At 48.5% G+C, this 8,561-nt stretch overlaps 1 long non-coding RNA gene across 1 annotated transcript in view; it reads left to right on the forward strand.

Annotated features, from left to right (window-relative positions):
• LOC148134757 (uncharacterized) overlaps positions 1–8,561 on the forward strand; it is a 723,506-nt gene that overhangs the window by 629,470 nt on the left and 85,475 nt on the right. The gene's annotated exons all lie outside the window — the stretch shown is intronic.

Below are 8,561 nucleotides of genomic sequence, written 5' to 3' on the forward strand. Positions count from 1 at the left end.
AGATAAGTCCCCTGGGCCTGATGGCATTTATCCTAGGATTCTCTGGGAAGCAAGGGAGGAGATTGCAGAGCCATTGGCCTTGATTTTTATGTCCTCGTTGTCTACAGGAGTAGTGCCAGAAGATTGGAGGCTAGCAAATGTGGTTCCCTTGTTCAAGAAGGGGAGTAGGGATGACCCTAGTAACTATAGGCCGGTGAGTCTCACTTCTGTTGTGGGCAAAGTCTTAGAGAGAATAGTAAGGGATAGGATTTATGAATATCTGGATAGGAATAATGTGATCAAGGATAGTCCGCATGGTTTTGTGAAGGGCAGGTCGTGCCTCACAAACCTTATTGAATTCTTTGAGAAGGTAACTAAGGAGGTGGACGAGGGGAAAGCAGTAGATGTGGTGTATATAGATTTTAGTAAGGCGTTTGATAAGGTTCCCCATGGTAGACGACTGCAAAAACTACGGAGGTATGGCATTGAGGGTGAGTTTGAGGTTTGGATTAGGAGTTGGCTGGCTGGAAGAAGACAGAGGGTAGTAGTTGGTGTTAAAAGGTTCATCTTGGAGTGCCGTCACTAGTGGTGTTCTGCAAGGATCTGTTTTGGGACCATTGCTGTTTGTCATTTTTATAAATGACCTGGAGGAGGGGTTAGAAGGTTGGGTGAGCAAGTTTGCGGATGATACGAAAGTCGGAGGAGTTGTCGACAGTGAGGAAGGATGTGGCAGGTTACAGCGGGATATAGATAAGCTCCAGAACTGGGCAGAAAGGTGGCAAATGGAGCTCAATGTAGCTAAGTGTGAGGTGATTCACTTTGGTAAGAGTAATAAAAAGATGGGGTACTGGGCTAACGGTCGGATACTTGGTAGTGTGGATGAGCAGAGGGATCTTGGTGTCCATGTACACAAATCTTTGAAAGTTGCCACCCAGGTAAATAGTGCGGTGAAGAAGGCATATGGCGTACTGGCTTTTATTGGTAGAGGAATTGAGTTCCGGAGTACTGAGGTCATGTTGCAGTTGTATAAGACTCTGGTGCGGCCGCATCTGGAGTATTGTGTGCAGTTTTGGTCGCCATACTATAGGAAGGATGTGGAGGCACTGGAACGGGTGCAGAGGAGGTTTACCAGGATGTTGCCTGGTATGGTAGAAAGATCGTATGAGGAAAGGCTGAGGCACTTGGGGTTGTTTTCATTGGAGAAAAGAAGGTTCAGGGGGGTGACTTGATTGAGGTGTATAAGATGATTAGGGGTTTAGATAGGGTCGACAGTGAGAATCTTTTTCCACGTATGGAGTCAGCTATTACAAGGGGGCATAGCTTTAAATTAAGGCGGGGGGGTAGGTATAGGACAGATGTTAGGGGTAGGTTCTTTACTCAGCGAGTCGTGAGTTCATGGAATGCCCTGCCAGTAGCAGTGGTGGACTCTCCCTCATTATGGGCATTTAAGCGGGCATTGGATAGGCATATGGAGGATAGTGGGCTAGTGTAGGTTAGGTGGGTTTGGATCGTTGCAACATCGAGGGCCGAAGGGCCTGCACTGCGCTGTATTCTTCTAAGTTCTATGTTCTATGTTCCTCAGTAAAGGCTGCACGTTTACCCCTCTATGGTCCAGATTCATGAGTTCAAAACACGCTGCGACCTTGAAGTTATTCCGCCTCCGTGCCCACTTTTACAACCTAGACACGTTCTCCCACCTCAAGACACCTAATTCTCCACCTGGACACCCCGTGCTGACCTGTACCTGCCTTTGGTCTCTTAATTTCAAACTGCCACCGTGACATCAACTGCCTCAACCCGTCCACCAGCCTCAGGAAATCTAAGCTCTCACCCTCACAATGCGCAGCCCTCCACTCCCTCTGCTGTAACCCGAACCTCACCATCAAACCAGTGGACACAGGGGGTGCAGTGGTAGTTTTGTACACTGACCTCTATACCGCTGAAGCCAGGCGACAAATCGAAGACACATTCTCCTACCGTCCCCCTGACCTCAACCCCCATCACCAAACCATCATTTCCTAGACCATACACAAGCTCATCACCTCCCGGGATCTCCCACCCAAAGCTTTTAACCTCATAGCTCGGGATCCACGCACCGGCTGATTCAACCTCCTACCCTAGATTCACAAGTCTGAGTACCCCGGCTGACTTGTAATCTGAGCCTTTTCCTGCCCCACCGAGCTAAGCTCCACCTATCTCGATGGTGTCCTATCCCACTGGTCCAGGAACTCCCTATATACATTCGGGGCACCACCCACCCCCTTGACCTCCTCCAAAACTTCGGTTTCCTCGGCCCCAACTCCTCATTTTCACCATGGACAACCAGTTCCGCTACACCTCCATCTGCCATGACCAGGGCCTTCAAGCCCTCCGTCTCTTCCTCTCCCGATTTCCACACCAATATCCTTCCATTGACAATCTTATTCGTTTCGCTGAACTGGTCCTCACCCTCAACAGTCTCTCCTTCCAATTCTCCCATATCGTCCAGATGAAAGGCTCCAGCCCGAAACTTCGATTTACCTGCTCCTCGGATGCTCCTGACCTGAAGTGCTTTTCCAGCAACACACTCTCAACTCTGATCGCCAGCATCTGCAGATCTCACTGTCTCCCTGTAAATTCGCGCTGATGACTCCATAATCGGACTAACTGATAAATGAGGTGTCTGCTTGTTACCTCACAGCCGCATAGAGAGAATGGCAATCACAGAGCAGCCTTATCTAACACTACCACCCAAACCCGCTCATACCACTAGACTCTCGAAGGGAGGTACTGCTGCCCTGAAATCTCCAGACAGGTGCAGCACGACTTAGTGATCAGCTTCAGTGAGGCCACTGGGCAGAGGACTATTGGGCAGCCTCAAGCCAGCAACACGCGAATGGGGCCACTCTCTCCCAGCCCTCCCACACACAGCAAAATCGGATTCCTCTATCGTGGCAGCCTCAAACGGCTGCCTACACTCTGGCTGAGCCATTTCCCCAGACTCCGAAATCCTCGGGCTGCCTCGCAAAGGAGCCGATCAGGCTGCCTCCATACGCCTCTCCTAGTGTCTGTCAGAAAAAGACAGGATGCACGCGGAGTTGAGGGGAGAGGATTCTCATTTCAGTCTTGCTTAACTCTGGGGCCATCCACTGATCTGCACCTTCCTCTGTCGAACTTTCCTCTAGTTCGCAAACTGGTCCCACCATGACTATCTCTGTAATGCACATTTTACAGTCGTTATCTGATTTGTCAACTTTTGCATAGATTCTGTCACAGTCCCGGATACATCGACAATATGTGTATCATGCCCAGTAGCCTTCCTGGGCCTGCAAACTGTGTGAATGAAAAGCTAGCATTCATTGCTCTCCACAAGGTGTCACGCTCGGAATCCCCGACACACATCTTTCCATGCTTCAGGCTGCCACTTCCAAATGCCCAGTGTCCTGTACGCCTTCAGAATACATCTGTGCCTGATCATATTCGCACTCACCTGAACTTGACCTCCTTGACCCCATCCTTTCCCTCTTGCCAACAGTCTTTCTATCCCCCACAGCATCCTGCATCTGCTTAGTTGTATTGACAGAGCTGCCTTTGCCAATTGAATTGCACTGCCTCAGGCCCGCAAGAGCAGTCATCACATTGCAGTGTGCTTGTGTACTTTCATCTCGCTCTGACAATCCCGCTGGCCCTGATCGGACTGTATTTTTTGGGACGACAGGAGGTTGCAGCAGAAGTCCTGCTCAATGCAGAGTAGACTGCACTGCTCTGCTACGATCTGGCTTAGATTCAACATGTTCCTCCCATGGTCAAGAGCCACTCGCTGCCCAAGAACTAGTAATCTTTTACAGCGCGGCTACAACAGCGACCACTGCAATTTGCCCCCATTGACCCTGCCAGTACTCCCTCAGTTCAGATTGCCTGACTAGCGCAGAATGATTTCTGCGAGGGCTGTCTTCTGATATCATTGCTGGCCACCTTCAACAAACAGAGCCCAGCTACTGGCCCCTTTTAAGAAGCACCCATACTGCTAAGCAACTTTCCAGCCTCGGTGTGGACACAGAACACAAATTATGCAGTCCGAGTTCTACCTTCCCCATCACATACCATAACACTCAAGCAGGGAAGTGTCCTCCCGTCAGTCCGGCAATACAATCTATCACCGTCGGCAACAGTGGGAATCAAATCAGTCATTGATTCCATCTTAAAATATGGCGTCTTAGTGCCGACGACCAGCGCCTGCAATATCCCTGTGCTGCCTATACCAAAAACCACGAGGTCAGGGGTATTGCACTTCATTCATGACCTACGGGAAACCAATTCTGTCGTTGTTACCTGCTCGCCGGTGGTCCCTGAAACTAATGTCATTCTCAACAGTATCCCTGCATCGGCCACTTTCCTCTCTGTTGTCGTCTTCTTTTCAGCCTTTTTCTCCATGAAATTATCCCCTGAGAGCGAGGACATTTTTCTCCTTTACTTACCGTCGCTGGCAGTGTACATGCATGCGGCTTGCCCAAAGGTATACCCCACTATGTATGCCTCTGCATACAACAGACGCGTGCAACTCTCCACTTTCCAAGCCAAAGCAAGCTCCTTTTGTGGGCTGATGATTTATTCGTGGTCTTTACCTCCACTGATTCATGCAGACAGGACACTGTTCTGTTCTCTCATTGCCTGACTCAGGATGGACACAGAGTCTGTATGGACAAACTGCAACTCTGTCAGAAGAAAATACAATACCTGGGATATGAACTCTCACACAGTATCAGAGCACTGTCTAAGGAGCAGGTGACAGCCATTACTAAGGTCTCCCCAAACGGACCCAGATGTCAGAACCTCATACCATCAGACACTGGCACAGTACGCCATCCGCATTCCCTGTGAGACTCTTCTGTCTGCTGCGCTACCGGATCAGACATCTCCACAAGCTGCGGAACTGTTCGCTCTTATTATTTTTGAAGACACCTCAGCCAACATTTATTCGGACTCCAGATATACATTCGGAGTCGTCCACGACTTCGGCAATATTTGGAAGCCAGAGGATTTATTACATCAGTAGGGAAGCCATTTCACCACACTCAGTAAATTGCTGAAAGCAATCCTCCTACCCTCTGTCGTGGCTGATATATAGTGTGCTGATAACATCGCTGCCAGTGACTCCATCACTCGCCGAGATACCTCCGCTGACACAGCAGCTCCTGAAGCTATTTACAACTCCACTACAGTCGTACTGCAGACCCGCAGGATACGGGAGGCTCCAGAATCACTTTGACGCCACCGACACTGTACGAGTCGCTAAACAGGCTGCTCCAACGGTGGATAAGGTCAGTTGGATCCGCCGCGCGGCTTGGGAATCACCATTTCTACAACTACAGATGCACCCCGTAAGGCAGTCTTATCTGACCCAATACCCACCTCCATGTACTAGATCTGGAAGCCCACAGCATTGACCACACAGCGAAGCGGGGGATGATACATGCGGACAGGTAATCTCGGTATGCGATGGGATTTGCTGCCGTGGCCCCAACCCTACTGTCACGCGGTATGATTTGGCTCCAAAACATTGCGGGTTAGCCGAAAGCCAATTATGACCACCTACCTATTCCTGAGGGACCCTTCACCCACCAAGAAGACATTTGTTAAAGAATAAACTCCTAAACAAGGCTTTAAATATATTTTGGTGATTACTGGTATGTTACAAAAGAATGTGGAAGCATTCAACACGAAAAATGATGACGCGAGGACAGCGTGTAAATTTCGGATGAAAGGTGTTATTTCCATCTTCAGAGTCCAGGCTAACATTTAAATTGACGAGTGGACCTGGGAATATCATGGAATCATCACACTCCATATAGCCCCAGTTATCAGGTGAAACGGATGAATGGCATGCTTATAACTATCCTACTAACTTTATCCAGGAATCAGGTCTGTCCTGCCCAGATGCCTTGCTTTAGCCCTTTACACAATACGTGGCAAGTTAAACTGGAGCACGGGGCTCACGCTTTTCGGGGTTCTTACGGGAAGACCCCTGCCGACAGTGACCAGGCTCACAAAACTCCCCACAGGTACAGCCCTACTCCTGACCCAGGAGACCCTGCTGGATTACGTTCAAGCCCTTAATAGGGCCATTAACCTTAACCATGATTTGGGAAAGGCAGCAGTGCCAACACTCCACCGTGAGTCACTTCATACGTTCTAACCTGGGCACTACATAATGATCAATTCACTGGAAAAAGATACTCTCATCGAATTGGAAAGACCCATAACTGCTGTTTCTGACAACCCGGACAACTGTCAAATTGAATAGAAAACCAGCATGAGACCTGCTGCAAGCGAGCTCCACCGCAACCCGCAACAAACAGGAAACACAGCAAAAGTCAGCTCTGCTCCCTGAGGAAATTTCCAGTTGACCGCCGCTATACTGATCATTTCTCTCCTCACCCTGATCATCCTGCCACGGGATGATTGGAAGCGGGGGCATGTAGTGAGAAATTTTATGTGTTCACGAGTTCTGGGTCAAGCCGATGAGATGTTGTGTTTACGCGCATGCCTCCATGCACTCCCAAGAGTAAATTCCCCTGAAACCCATCCCCTTCAAGGAATCAGAAATCAATGGCGGCTGGAACGCGAGAAGTCCCCGAAGTAACCTCTCTCAGCTTGTCACCGGGAATGGAAAGTTACGGGTGTAAATGTGTGGCCCACTGGAAACCCGCAGGGTACCCATTAAAAAAGTTTTGGGATGGTTCTCCGCTTATGCAATGTTTCCAACGATCCCCCGGCACTACCCCTCACAGACTCGACCAGAAAGTGCAAACCTCTATAATCTATCAGCCTCAAAAACAGCCATCCAATCAGATGGAATGCCGGCTGGCGCCAGTGCATGAACTCGTTGCTCCTCATCCCTGCAGCAATTTAGTCCACAGCAGAAGACAGTTTACTGATCCTTCACATCTTCAACGTTACCAGCCAAAACACCCCTTCACCAAAAGCTAGAGAGAGTTCCAGACCGACCACTTGAGAATCTATAGTTGTCCTTATGCTATTTGTGGCCACAAAGCCTACCTTTCATTATCCTGTCCCAGGAGCTGTTATGTTGCACATGCGGTGCAGTCCCATTTGCATATCATTTCCAGTCTGTCCCTTTTGCGACGCCACCATATCACAGGAAGCAAAGCCTCACCAATCTTGACCTTGTTCTCTCTGTCCTTTCACCCAAATATGCAACCATTCGATTCAAAATAAAAACTTATAAGCTGGCCCCCACCTTGGAGGAGGAAGCCAACGACCAGCTGAATGCCAAAACTGTTGGCATCCCCAATGTGACCCTGCAAAACTGGATGATCCAGGATTATTTGTTGTTCGAGAAAGTGGGCGCATGCACCCTCATCGTTTCCGATTGCTGCACTTACATACCCAAACCCAGTAAGGACATCAGTAACCCAGCCTGGCATTTCCAATACGCTACCGCTGCACTGCTCAAACAAAAACCGAAATGGGACCTATGGAACTGGGCAAGAACTGTGACAGTTTTCCTGGGGTACAGCCTTGCTACAGGGATTCATATTCGTCATTACTATCATCGTCGATATTGCACTTCTTGCATGGCTATTAAAATGTGTTTAAATCGCCAGCGTTTGTGCTTCAAGGTGCTACCCCCGTCATGCTTACCATGCATCAATGAAGGCTCACCCGAACAATAACTTTGCAACTGACACGGAATAGGCAGCTTTGGACTCGGACTCCAAATACTACCCAACTGATGCTGGCCCGACCGTGTCAGATAACCCCCGGTTCTTGCGACACACCCCCTTTACCTCAAATCCAGTTATCAGACAAAAACAAAAAAAGGAGGAATTGTCAGAGAAAAAAAAACCTACTCTGCCTGCCCACTACTTGTTTGCAGAAGCCATGTCCGTTATTAACTAAACACAACATACGTAAAATGCCTCAAATTGACCACGATCAGCTAAGTAACAAAACAGCAAAACAAGCCATTTTCTAAACAGCTTCCAGACTCAATGAATACACTCCTTGGATGATCTGACAACAGTATTCCGAGCTCACAATCGCATCACCTCTACCGAAGTGATGCAAGAACATCCCCAGTCGCCTCAAGTACTGAACCACACAAAGCCGACCTAGACTGAGTGACACCTGATTCGACGGAAGATTGCATACCACCCTGCATAAGCATTGAAACGAGGATACTGGAGATGAGCACCTGCACCAGACGAGGAACGGACACCCCTGTTACAATTACATTCTTTTTTCCATTCAATATAATTGAATTCATATTGTCTTGGAATTAACAATGCACGACTGGAACACGGATGTAACACTATGCACACTACTTGTATCTACAACACGGGATAGAGAATCCTGGAATTACTTGTGCAGTGTGTCCATGCTGTCCCATTCCTATCAATTTCTCTTGCCCATGATATCGTCAGAAATAAACCAGTATTTGTCTATTTCACAGATCTGTGTGTGACCTCTCTTTGTCATTGACCTTTCTCCACCAGTATTGCTTTGCCATACATAAAATACTTCGTTTACCAGTTTTTCTGTTCAGTGCCAATCAATAGATGAAATTACATATTCGCATT

The sequence above is a fragment of the Chiloscyllium plagiosum genome, unplaced genomic scaffold, assembly GCF_037043375.1.
Source record: "Chiloscyllium plagiosum isolate Xiang-an unplaced genomic scaffold, Cpla_swu_hap1 HiC_scaffold_52, whole genome shotgun sequence".
Taxonomy (NCBI): Eukaryota; Metazoa; Chordata; class Chondrichthyes; order Orectolobiformes; family Hemiscylliidae; genus Chiloscyllium; species Chiloscyllium plagiosum.